Genomic DNA, 14682 nt, shown 5'->3' with positions numbered 1-14682 from the left:
CATGATTTTAATTAATTTTCACAACAGAGTAAGAATGATCTCAAGAAAACCACTAAAAGTGATAAATAAATATAATAATTCAGAAAGAAAAAGTTTCATTTTCTCCTCGTCAGCGTAACTTAGTGAATTTCAATGCAACTTCTTCAAGTTCTTGGGACTCACACTCGTTGAATCTTTAGTTTCAGAAAATATAATTTCTTTTATCAATCAGAAAAATATATGGGCCATATTGCCTAGATATGAAACACTTGCTTAACCAAAACATGAACAGTGAAAGGCACTACGTAGCACTGACGTGCGTCCATTTGCTAGGTCGATCTAGATCAGGATGAGTCTTGTTTCTTTTTGCAACTTTTACAAATGTACAACTTTTGCGCTGTTGAAGCAAGCCACATAGATGATGAATTACTCATTAATTTCCGTTTTTACTATTTTTTATTTGCTCGTGAGCTTATTGGGCAGTAAATGTTTGCGGCGTTGAAAACTTTTGGGTTTACTTCGTGACTTTTGATGAAGGCGTCAACTGGAAGATGGCCTCATATGTCCTCACCCTTAGCATGGCAATAAGGTTAATGAGATCAGACTCGCTTTTTTAACAGCTCCTCCGCTGTCATTACTGTCGAGCTGATCTGCTAAAAATTTGATTTGGAAGCTGCCAGATCTATTCACGTAGTTCCATGTCATGTGGTCAGATTTTATTTTCAATTACTTTTCGTTTCAACTGAAGTTCTTTCCTAAAACTTCGATTTAGAAGCTGCAAAATCTACATATTCAGGTGGTTCCATGTCATGTGGTCAGACTTTATTTGTAATTACTTTTCGTTTCAGCTGAAGTTTAAAATAATAATAATGAAGAGTTAGCTTTCCTACAATGTTGTATCTTTTTTTTGTAATTTGATACTGTTAAATTGTAAAGGCTCCTTGACATTTTCGATGTTTTCAAAATCTATCATCACTTGGAGTGATGATGTGCACTGCAGCACATTTACTCGTAGTAATGCTTTACTACTATTTTTCTATGACCTTTCATTAGTTCGTCACCTCAAGTTTGCGGAAACTACTCATCCTAATCCTTAACTAAATTTGGTAACCCCAATGTTTCGGGTATTAATTCGAAAATATTACATCTGCGAACGTAAAACTGTACCAAAATTATATATGCATCCTTATAATGTGACGAAAACATTTGGCTCATATATGTCTAATGAAAACTTTTAAATATTTTTATTATAAACTCCAAAATGGTATTGCCAGACTATATTGCTTCGGTCCAAGCCGTTAACATAAGTCAACATATTTATGTCGAGGTCTCTTCAATAACATCAAATGCTGAGTCAACTTTTCAATGGAATTTCATATATTCATAAGCAAATGAATTTGAATAAAGTGCTACTGCTGCTGTACAATTGACCCGGCTAGGCCTATTGAATATCAGAGGCTGGTTATTTCTGGTAATGGGAGGGTTTTTCAACTAGCAGTTTCCGCTGCAACACGTATACTGCTCCTGAGTTCTGTTAATGTTTTGCCAACGAAGTATCTGTGTAGTTAAAAGCAGCGTATCAACATGAATATTCAGATTATATTGAAAATAAAATATTTAAATTCTAGGATGGACCATCAATCATGCCACAAATCGCTACAAAAATGACACTGGGGTTCATAAAAATTACTTGCTTTGACGTGTATTCCATGTATAAAAACGGAAGCGTTTCCAATTTCTGTACCGTTTATTTATGGCGGGTCTAGAATTTCTTTTGAAATGCGTGGAAACCTGAGGAATTTCCATTTATTGAGCAAATGCATAAAAATTCAGGCGTCTTAACGGCCCATGTTTCCACAACAATGCTCGTACGTGCCACGGCCTAATGATGCGGAATCGGACATTATTTTTTGTCCGTCTCCGAAAAAGTCTGTGGAAAGAGCAATTTTTTAATATATGCGACAGAATACATTTTGAATTAGAAACATGAAAATAATAGCAACAAATATTTTTGGTTGAAAGTAGTCTACTCAGCATTCAACTGACGCAACAATTAGGCCGAAGATAAACAGCATACATGAAAATGAATATGTCATTTTGTTCAAATAGTCATTTCTGTCACTACCTTGCTTCGGGTCCTTTTCGGTTATGTGGATGCAAAAAGGATAAAAGTGACAAAGTCTCATTTTCATTCAAAGTCTCATCCATTTTGTTGAGTGAGATAAGTCAAGCTGTTAATTGCTGAGTAACTTTATGCCTCTGTTTATTTTCAATCTGGAGCACAAACAGCGTCAAAGCGATGACAGCTTAAATCACGGACCAAATTGAACCTTGGATCTGAAATACCTCGTTTCAAAAGAAGTTTATCCTATTTCCCACGTGCTGTATGAGGCATGTATTAGTAGAAATTTTAATTTTTTTCCTTTCAAGATCACAAAACATTTTTTGTACATGTCTCATTGTGAACAATGGACTCGGAGTGTTTACATCCTCGAAGGGAGTAACACGTTCGACCGCACTGGTGAAAGTCGCAGTGGTTTATTTTTGATTCATTCAAGGTTTGAAACAGCAGCTGAACACGAAGGGCTCTTTCATTGTCTTATGAATTTAACGTGCTGTCACACTTTTAATTTAAAAGCTTGTTTTTTCGATGAAGATGACGAAGAGCTTCTGCAATAATATCAAATTTGGATTGAAATAATAAGACGTGCAACTACTAACTAATACGGGCATCAACGATGAGCTGCCAATTATCTTGGTTACGCAGTCCCTTTAGGTGAACCGCAAAACATTCATATAGGAGATACACACTCACACTTCAGCGTATGCCATGCGAAAATTACTACAAGAACGAACCTTTTAAATCATATAATCCTGACATGGTTGCAATACGCATTAATTGTTTAAAAATGAAGATCTTTGTGTTTCTTACAATCATCCGCAAAAGGCAAAGGCAGATGTGATGACGGCCAAACTTCTGATCGTAAAATATCGATGCATAAAGCCTTGGAATGACTTAGGCGCAGCTCGTTGATTGTCCTTCACCTAACTTGTTTTTCTAACATGAAACTCAATTTATGCTGACAGTATTTTCATCGCTGTCGTTTCATTTGATATTCTCATCTCAGATTTGTATGACTGCCATCATCAACAAGTAGCGAAACTCTCAAGATGGTTCAGTTGTCATTTAACCGTTGATTGTCCTTCACCTAACTTGTTTTTCTAACATGAAACTCAATTTATGCTGACAGTATTTTCATCGCTGTCGTTTCATTTGATGTTCTCATCTCAGATTTGTATGACTGCCATCATCAACAAGTAGCGAAACTCTCAAGATGGTTCAGTTGTCATTTAAGCGCTAATGTATCACTGACTCGGCGATTCAGAAGCACGACAGCGATGTTTTTACGACCGATTGTGTTCCCGGGCTTACGACGCCCTGAATTCCATTCGCATATTGGATTCGGAGTGCAATTCTAATTTGCGTGCGAATGCTGGGATCCACTCCCTCCTTAATTTCGGGGAAATATATTAATTGCTTATAAATTTTTATTAGCTGTTCGAAAGCGAGAGTACTGATTTTGAGAATTATTTTAAACTGATTAAAATCCATGCTACAATGAAAAACCAGAGCAAATAATCTTGATATTTCAAATTTTTTCATAATGTTCGTCGTCCAAAAAAAGAGCGTCTTATTTTTGAGGTTGATGATTGAACGAATGTTCATAATCTTTGTCCTTAAAATGGTTAAAATAAATTTATGATGTTTTAGTGACTGGATATTTAGTTAGAATATATATATATATATATATATATTGCTTATAGTGATCTGGCTGTGATGGTTGTTTCATTCATTAAAGATGATAAAAAAAGGTGAAATAAATGATTAAATGAGTGAGAAAAATTAATGCTAAAATACACAATCGACGAAGAATTAGACGGAATGACTATTAGTAGAGAACTAACCGTTAATTTTTCTTAAGTTCATTAATCGTTTTCTACCAGTGAAATAAATACATAAATAATTATTTATCAATAATTACTCTAGCAAAATAATCAAATTACCGCCGGAGGCAGCTCATATATACGCTTAATATTATTCTAATACTAAAATATCTCCTGATTCTTGGTGTGTATGAACCATGGTTGAACAATATAATTAGTAGTGCAACCATGATCGGAACAGCCCGATGGACACGCAACGAATTATCGTTACACTATGACAAAAGTTTCGATGTACATTGTTTTCCGTTGTCGTGTGTCACGAAAGGTCAGTCAGAAACAAGAAATAACACGTGGCACAATATCAGTTAAGCTATTCCACGTGCGTGCAAATATCATAAGAAAATTTGTTGTACATCACTGTGCAATTTCATCAAAGCGACTAAACCTGAAGGTTAAAGACAAAAAAATACGATGTAACCACTTTCTACTTCACCGTGCCTCTAAAAGGTTGTGGATTAACTTGAAACGTGTTTCCCACAGAATAAAATCGAACGAGTTCTTTGTTGCATTTTTTATTCACTCTATGATAACAGTGCGCCTGCAGCGCGCTAACAGAAAATGTCAAGACTGAAGTCGTACAAAAAATCCCGTCAACCCAAAAAATCTTTATAAGCGGTTTTTACCGCATGTCTCAACACACATAAAATATAATCGAGTGTTAAATGTTGGTAGCGGTGAGTACTCTTCAGTTAAAAATTGGTGGTAAATCTTTTAATTTTTAGTCCGATATCCGAAGTAGAAAATAATTTTTATTGCCACCATCGGCTAATACTTTCTACGTGTATAAACACCCATACCGGGAGGTCAACGTCGTCCTGCTTGGTCGCTATACGACACGATCGGATTAGTTTCCATCCTAAGTCCTATATAATTTAATTCAAACAAAGAGTATTTTTAGTATTCAAATATTGAATATTACTGAAGATCTCATAAAATTATCGTATTTATGTAATTATTATCGATTATTCATTGTATTCATTGTGACCAAACATGATTAACATAATACCTGGAAAAACCCGGAATTCGGGAATATTTAATCTGCCTATAAATTGCCCATTGATATTTTGGAATAGGATTATTAATTGAGTATGAATAAAAATATCTTCGTTAGACAAGAACGTTTCCAGTTCGTTTCACTCAGGCTTCCAATACTGAATTGTTTGAATGTGTTCAGTCAGCTGCTATTCATCTAAGTTTTATGAATGGTTTGCCCGAAGTCGGAGTTTCATTGCCAATTAGAAATAAATTATTCAAGTATGCTTCAGTTGAGATAACTGTTTGTTGTCATGGTTTTTATTTTGAAAGATAATAAGAGTGCTTAAGAATTTAAGACTGTCCATGGCAAGTTGTTAATTGAGTTGAGCTAGACCACGATTTTCCATCCGCTATTGTGCTTGGCATGAGCAGTATTATTCTCATTTAACGTAGATAATTATAGTAAATATCATTATTCTCTATTCCTATATATAACTGCGCTACATATATAATAAATTGAACGGTGAATCTTAGCTGCCGTTTTCTGCGAGGCTGCTAACAAATTACGGGATTTGTGATGTACAAGCAAGGATCCACTTTCACTGCAGGTCCTAAAGTAAATCTGGCGTCTGACATGTGAGATTTATTTATGAAGGCACTTCCAGGCTCCCTAACCGCAGTAAGATTTATTGCTCGGCGGTCATAATTCCTGTCAAAATGCTTTGAAATCGCGCCGTTAAGACACTAATTAGTTCAATTAAGGAAAAGTTCGTTTTTCGAGTGCACTAAATGAGCATTTCGTAATTTTTCCGACAATCATTGGTTAGGAATTGATGCATTAAAATTTCATTGGATTATGACTTTATTGGTTATAAATTAACTTTATTAAGTTTATGATTCCTCTGTAATGCAGGAATATCTTAAGAATTCATGCGTAATAATAAGCTAAGGATACGTAATTTTCTTGATGATTTAAGGATCACCTGGCCAAGTGTATTTCGTTTTAAATTTGGTTATAGTATATAATAAACGGAATTTAAATAAATTTCGTATAAATTTCGAATTATAAAATAAATTTAAATTTAAAACGATAATAAACGAAATTTAAATTTTGTTGTGCATGAAATAATTTTCTAAGACTCCATTTTTAGCGCATTTTCTTATTTCTGGAAAAATGCACTATTGTGCTCGCCATGTCCGTCTGTCCGTCCATCCGTTTGTCCATATGTCTGTCCGTCTGTCTGTCCGTCCGTGACTTTACGTTTTCGTCGACGAGAAAATGCGCTATCTGTCACTCACTGCAGTGAGTACTGAATTATATTTTGTACTATTTTTAGATGTACTTATATTCTTTTATAACATGGTTGTACTTTTTTCTCCGGGTTGCAAGAGTCGGATATATATGCAATCAAGTGAAGTATATGTTGAAATGAAGATATTGTCCAAGACATACTCGTAGTAAAGCATTTCTGTGGACAACGAAACACAAGACACTTCTTAAGAACAGCCGAGCTCATTTGAATCACAAAACAAGCGTGCCTGGCTGTGATATCTAGCATGCATGCACACGCTTATGACTCCTAATGATGCTGCGAGTCTAATTAACACAGAATATATGTCTATAAAAAGCTTAATGCAGAGCCGCATGAAAGAGGCTAGCCTGGCTTCAGTCATGGCTATGCCCGTCATAAAACTGGCTACAAGAGACGCATCTGGTTGTGATATGTCGGTCATAATTACAGCTTATTTCATGAGGAACACTGCTATCGTTACAACGCACCATCAATGTATCATAATTTCAGTTCATCTGGTAAAAAGACACCGTTTTGAAATTGATTATATCTGTCATAATTACAGTATAGTTCAAGATGACTCCAGCTCTGAATTGCAGAGCGCCTTAAATGTATCATAATTTCAGTTCATCTAGTAACATGACACTGCGTTTCGCATGTTATTTCCGTCACAATTACGATTTAATTCATCATAATTTTAGTCCAGTCTGGCAGACGACATTGCGTCGCAAGCGTTCTGGTATTTATTATATTGTAGCTGGGATATGAGCTCAGTTTTCATGAGTAATGACGTAATTTATAGGCCACATAATTTCAGATGTTCTTATTAATTTTTCAGCGCAATTTATCAAACCAAGCAGCCAAGTAATTTCTGCCGCATTTTTGCCCCAATTTTTAAGCAGGAAAGACACATGGCAGATGTCGCCCACTTGTGGACGCAATTTATTTGCTCGACGCGTCCTGTCCACAGCCTCCGGCAAAACACTTACCTTTCCTATTCGCTAAGGAATTCGTAATTTTTTACAGAATAATAAATTTCCGCGCATTTTTTTTTCAAGGTAAAGTGTAGTTATCTATAAATTTCTATAATGTATAAATCTCTTATCAACTAATGACGGAATGAATTTTTTTGAAACGTCGTTTTCCGCTTCAATATTGGACTTTAGATAAAACATTTTATTCCTCTAGTAATATATTAGCCTGAAATGGATAAATATTTGAACAGTTTCTTTTGTAATCAAATGGAACTATTTTGATTCTCTATTAAGAAATTCTCCCAAAATGATTGAGCATTCCGCAAAGTGAAAAGGAAAGCTGTTCGTTTAAGCGAAGTTCATTTCATAGATCATTCAATCCGGGCGTAGAATAGAATGGATGGAAATCTTATTACAAACGTAGCGTTCAAAACTCCAAGGCAGAAGTTGGACGGCATAGAAAAGTCTAACGAACATGTGTGAAAACATCGATACAAAAATTCTATTATTATTGGATTTAGACGAAATTCATGACACTTGTGATGATTAATACAGAATAAATAATTTAGCGTAATGCAGAAGATTCTTATGACATTTATTAATAAATCAGAAAAGGTTTCCTAGCAAAATTAGAAAAATTCAAAAAATAATTTCTAGTACCATTGGAATATTTTTTTTATTTTCTACCACAAATTCGTTTTGTCTTGACCATAATTATGATAAAATCAAATTTTGTTTAAAAGAAGTTGAGGACACTGATGTTAGTTTGGGCAAAATACAAATAAAGAAGTACCTAAAAATGACATACAATAACAATCTATGAATAAATATTTAACAAGAAATAGTTTGATGGCGCCTATTCAATCTAAAAGTGATTTGAATCTTCATCATACCACCGCGCTATAAAATTGCGTTGCTATAGAAAAAAAAATATTTTCCGAATCATGCATGCACTTAAATTACTGTTCCCACTTTTTCGAGGTCCTTTAACAATGCAACTTCAAACAGCATTTACATTAATTTAAATTTCACCAAGAACCTAGAAGGAATTTAGCTTTCAATTCAAAATATTTTGGGAACTCAGTACAATTAACAGAGAAGAGCCATATTTGCACAAACGAGATTAAAACCAAAGTAACGAAAACCGACAGCGTGCAACGTTATCAATGAAGATATGATGAGTGTAATCGGTATTTTCGTCGCTTTTAAATTTCTAGTAAACTTTATATTCGAGTACTAATTTAACTAATGATATAATTACTAATTAAACATAAATTAAAGCATTCATGTGATCATTGTTAATTTAAACTCATATGCAATCCTGGCACTCTCACCGGGTATGATGAACCAAAATTTTATGCTTTTCGGGCCACGCAACTGTCCCCTTTGACTGCTCTGGTTTGTGCTGATATCGACAAGAATTTACGATGCGGAAAATAAAGTTTGCTGCTCGTCTTCCCCGGAAACATCTCCAGGCTGTTGCAAATTTTCTCACGGTCCATCGCCCTGAATTATGTCACTGCACATATGCAAATTTTCTCAATTTGCTGCTATTTCTCTAGAGAAAAACAAGCACAAGGAAAATATTTTTTTTAAGTTTTCAGAAACACAGAAATTTCCGGGGTGTAAGGGCCTACTGCAATAATTTGAAAATAATCTAAGCCAGTATAATTAGATCCCTATAAGTTGTGTAAAAAAATTACTGGTGCTGATGAATGGCGTTTTCCAAATAATAACTAAAGGTTACGTGTCGCTCCTAAGATAGTTAATATAAATTAGCATATAGCATATAACTGCTCGGTTGTCATAAAAATTTGGAGGGCGCTTGGGTAGAAAAAAAAACACTTAAACTTAATAAAATATTAAATAATCAGAACTTGGCGAGAATAAAAAGCGGTCAATTTTCTGCTCGCAGGTGAACCACTGCATTAAGGAACATAATTATAATAATAAACAGCTGCTGCCATCATAACCATTCCCATAGCTATAAATTATAACTCTGGAAGCTGACAGGTAGTTACAAATGCCTTCTCAAATCTTTTTCTTAATTAGGTGTAAGTGAGAGACGTCGTTACAGAAGTTAACTTTGCGACAACTTGCCTACGACCGTGTGACTGCTTGATCGTGTGACTACGATCGTGTGACTTATATATATATTTATTTATGTTTGGTTAAAAATAATGCCAGTTTTATTGAGAACATCTTTTGAGTTTAATCTCTCAAGCTTTCTGATAAGAGGAGGAGAAAAATCATTTCTGGAGGACCAAAAACACACGCCATGGACAACCACAACACCAAATTAACCCGGGAAGAATTGGTGCAAAATACAAAAATCCTTCGTCACGAACCAGACTACAACAGACTACAAATAATGGAAGCAATTCTAATCCAACGGAAAAAACCATACCTCAACAACCAAACGACTGGATCCGAACGCACTTTGAAACTTCATAACTAGAACAAGTGTACAACCGACTGTATAAGAACCTTATTCGTGGCCTCGTTCACTACCTACACTAGTCAAATTTATCGTTATTGCTTTTAAATAAACCGCTGATTCCCGGCATCTGTCTATGAGCCCCTGATGTCGCCTGGCATTTAAAAAAACTGCTTGCTTCGCATTTTAAATCCTTACATTGCATTGTCATGAAAGAAGATTAATTTTTGATAAATTCATTGCCAATACAGCAATATTATTCAAAAACTACATAAATGTTAAACAATCTATATTATGAGAAAAGTTGAACAATACACCTAAAATTAAATAATTGACGAGATATAATGTCTAATAATAATAATACTGCTAAGCTCCTATACGTGAACTTTGTGATGGTAAAACTCTGCGCTACTGATAATCCTCATGCACTTCCGATGCGACATTTTTGCAAGCAGATTAAGTGCCTTGTGCAGAGAAGTGCTGCACTAAAATAAACAATAAAACAACGCGTATAACTTCTAGTGCCATCAGTGTCGAATACTAATGTGAATTTTCAGCACTTACGGAGCTAGCATCTGAAATATCAGAGGAGTATTTTTCTCGTACACGCTCGTAATTTTGAACGGTATTTGTTTTTATGACAATGACTAATGTTAATGAAGTGAAGAGAGTTATGTGATTTAATATTCTCAAGGGTTAAGCAAATAATTATTTACGATGTTAAGGCTGCTAATTTTATAAGAGTTTGTAGATTTAATTTTTTTAACTATTAGGCATTTTTATATTTTCAATTTCTGGTTAATTTAATATTTTCATGGATTTGGTGGTTTAATATTTTCGAGCGGCATAAAAACTTTAACGATATAAAAGTTCATGGAAATAAGAAATCAGTTCTTCCTCAATTCGCTTAATAACAATCAGCGACACATACTTCACTCAACACTATAATTACGTCACTGCAATTTGCTCACTGCATTATTAAAAGTGACGAAAGCATTTTTCTCACTCGTTAACACGTTGACTACGCTTGCTTCATTTTGTACTATTATTTCATTTTTTGTACTGTTTTTAAACACGGTTGCCAGACGGTCATTTTCTCCGGACAAATTCCGCGGTTTAGTTTTTCTCAATTGCGTTGGCCGGCTAAAATTCACGATATGGGTACTTCCTAATTAAATTTTAAATTCTGCAAAAAGAAAATAAATGGAATTTTAATAGCGGAACCTACGAATAAACTAATATATATTGAGTTATGGGCCTTTTTTTGGCCTTTTTTGTTTTCGGATTTGGCCGATTTCATGGCAACCTGAATTATGTACCGCTACGTCCTGGAGAAATACATTTCGTTGTACGCATATGTACCACTTCGTAGTCAACGTGTTAAAAGTTAGTAAAAATAATAACTTGTCATCCAACGCGTAACCAGAAATGAGACCTCATCATAGTCAGACATTTCCCCATACCGATATTTTTGACAATATTGTCATCACCGAGCCGACAACTTTATTTCTTTACCGAACATTCAACGGTGAGTCCCAACCTTGCACCTCGACGGCAATAAGCTTCTACCGCCTGACATGAGTAACCGGAGCAATATTGTCACAAACCTACTTCCCGAAAAGGATACGTTCTAGTGAACGCAAAATGACTTGCACTGATGGCTGCCACCACGTACGACAACTTTAAAATGTTCTCTGTTGCATACAAACGTCCTCAGGTTGCTACACTCAATAGTTTACGTATAATTTGAGTTGAAAGTTATGTTCCCGGAGAGTGACATACAGCGGTAGAGAGTTAACATGGTTCGTCTAGCACGTGGTCAGCATCTGAGGCTTGAATATCAATTAAAGACAGTAACGAGTCCGTAACTCCACCATTGACAGCTTTTCAAATCAACTTGCCAATTCCGGACGAAAAATCTGCAACTACGCACGGTTTACTAAGCCGCTACGTTGTTAGGGGAATAATAAATAAATAAGCTTTCAGTGACCCCAGACATCCGACCAATGATCGTAAATAAAGGATGAATAAAACTGATGAACGAATAACTTTAATAATAAATCATCATACACAAAGGAATAGACCGAGTGCTTTCTTTCCCTGGTCTCTTTTTTTCGACTCGAGATTCCAAAGCAGGCTTCAGAGTCCCGCTGAAAACGCACAATTAAACCCAAATTAAGGACTCACACCAATCTAAAAAAACGAATGAAAATAAGACACATAGATAATAGACTAATAAACATTATAATATTCATTATTACCAATCCATAATTATACACCATTCACTAACTAAACTACTACGTGTATCTAGGCCGCTACGTGTACCTAAACTGCTACAAAGTGCTACGTGTATCTAGGCCGCTACGTGTACCTAAATTGCTACGTGTATCTAGGCCAGTACGTGTACCGAAACTGCTACGTATATCTAGGCCGCTGCGTGTATCTAAACTACTACGTGTATCTAGGCCGCTACGTGTACCTAAACTGCTACAAACTGCTACGTGTATCTAGGCCACTACGTGTACAGAAGCGCTTTATGATACCACGGCCCCTGGACATTGTTGCAGTCATTTCGGGCCGGAGTTATTTTGGTCTCTGAAGCCTGCCAATAATACGAGAGGAAAGAGACATGCGTTCATTTGTTGGTCACGAAGTGGGCTGATGACCGCATTACGGCATTGCATGTGGCGTAAGTCCAGACCGAATGGCAACAAGAATTTCTTCTCGCAGCACTCAAGAATTCCGACACAAGCAGGTTCTTACCGAAAATGAACAAGAGGGAAATGCAATTTTCGCTTTCTGCGTACAAATAATGTATGATAAGTGTAATAGAACGATATTTTATGTACACTCCGCGAAAATGTAGATTGAAAAACATTTCCCTTAATATCTAAATTGGAAATGGTTTCCATAAATATATTCATCACACTGATATCAAAAAACGTAATACGACCTCAGCTTTTGCATGCAAACTACACATGTGATAGCAACCTCAACCAACGTTACCAAAATTTTAACCAACCAACAATTTAAATAAAATGAAGGTGAAGTTTGACTTTTATTTAAAAATTCATGGCTCTTTCAAAATGGAGGAGCAGGATTATTCTCCTGCCCTGGGTACTGAAAAGTATTTTGTTCAAAAATTCTCCTACCATCAAAAGCGCATGTTCCCAGAAACCTATTATTATACATGCAAAAACACGATCTAAGCCACTCTGGAATTACGGTAAATTTAAAAAAATTTTAAAATGAGTTGCGAGTTATGCATATGGATGTAGTGTTGTGCATGCATGGATGTAGTGTTGTCATGCATGGATGTAGTGTTGTTCATGCATGGATGTAGTGTTGTGCATGCATGGATGTAGTGTTGTGCATGCATGGATGTAGTGTTGTGCATGCATGGATGTAGTGTTGTGCATGCATGGATGTAGTTTTGTTCATGCATGGATGTAGTTTTGTTCATGCATGGATCGAGCTGTGAGCTTGGGTTTCACTGATCTTGAGTATTACTGAACTGAACGCTAGAGTTTCATTAGTGAAGCACAATTAAAACATCCACTATATTAAACAACATTCTGTAAATTTTCAACCAAATTAAGTTCACATTCTACAATAAATATGTAGAATGTGACACATCATATTCACTTCTTTCAGGCGTCTTTAAGAAGGTATACCATTTGGCCTATAAACACATTAAAGAAAAAATATTTAAATGTAACATTTGCTAGTTACTTCATATTAATTCAGCTAAGACTTGGACTATCTGAGGCAAACTGGTTATAATTGAAACATCTAAGATTCATACCAGACTTGGTCACATTTAAATGCAAGAGACATTCATTGGTATCTAAATAGCTAAATATTCAAGGTATCGAAAGAGCTAAACGTACATAGGTATCTAAAGAGCTAAATATTCATGGGTATTTAAAGACCTAAACATTCAAGGCAACGAACGAATTAAACGTACATAGGTATGTATCTAAAAAGGTGTACCTAAAGGTATCTAAAGAGCTAAACATTCAAGGTATCGAAAGAGCTAAACGTACATAGGAATCTAAAGAGCTAAATATTCATATAGTTTCTTAAGAACCAAACATTCATATGGTTTCTAAAGAGCTAAACATTCGTAGGTATCTATCTAAATAGCTAAAGAAAATTTGCCAATACAGAGTACACATGCAAGTGCATTACAGGGCTTCAGTTTGCAAAGAGCTTCTATCGGCCAGTTTACTTTTTTTCCTCGCCCAATGTTGAGAAATTATTCTCCTCTGAAATTGATTGCATTTCAATATTGTTGAAAAAGCATCTTTTTATGGGTTTTTAATGGATAAGGGGAAAATAGATCTTCTAAGTCGTGGCTTTGGTTTTCCACGTTTAAAAGCTCTTCCATGGGTATTTGGTAATAAAAGTTTTCTCTTACAAGGATTAAAAGCTAACATGGATGAAATTTAATTGTTTCCGTACGTGACGTCATGATAAAAATCCACTTAATTCAACGCAAATGCATACCCTGAAACTTTTGGCAGTATCAACTATAAGAGAAAAATTGGATTTCATTCTATTCTAAAAGGTATCCGAATCTTGTCGACATCCAAAATGTCGAACGTATTTCTCTGTGCTTTTAGTAAACCGCCATCATTTGGTAGAATGCATTTAACGAAGAACAAAATACAATTTTGCATTGTATTTTACCCTTTCTCAATAGTAGAAGCTATAAAAAACTTGCGATAGAATTGTAAATGAATATGTATAATAAATTAAATAAACTAAATCGAATAAAATAAATTAGAAATAAATGAAGAAATTTGAATATAAATTGAAAATAAGTTCGGTTTAAGAAAATCTTTCATCAGTGAATGCGGCATTTGAGAACTGAATTTAACGCACTCGTGACAAGGACCTCTTCGCTAATCTTGCCAGCAGAACGGGTGTCGAAGACCAAGTCGAACGCGTCCTTTGATGACAAACAAGCGTAATTGTACAATGGGCATCCTAATCTGACAGTCCAAACACAATGCAA

Source organism: Hyalella azteca, unplaced genomic scaffold, assembly GCF_000764305.2.
Source record: "Hyalella azteca isolate HAZT.00-mixed unplaced genomic scaffold, Hazt_2.0.2 contig278, whole genome shotgun sequence".
NCBI lineage: Eukaryota > Metazoa > Arthropoda > Malacostraca > Amphipoda > Hyalellidae > Hyalella > Hyalella azteca.
The sequence above is the reverse complement of the archived record's forward strand: the minus strand, read 5'-3'. Positions refer to the sequence as shown.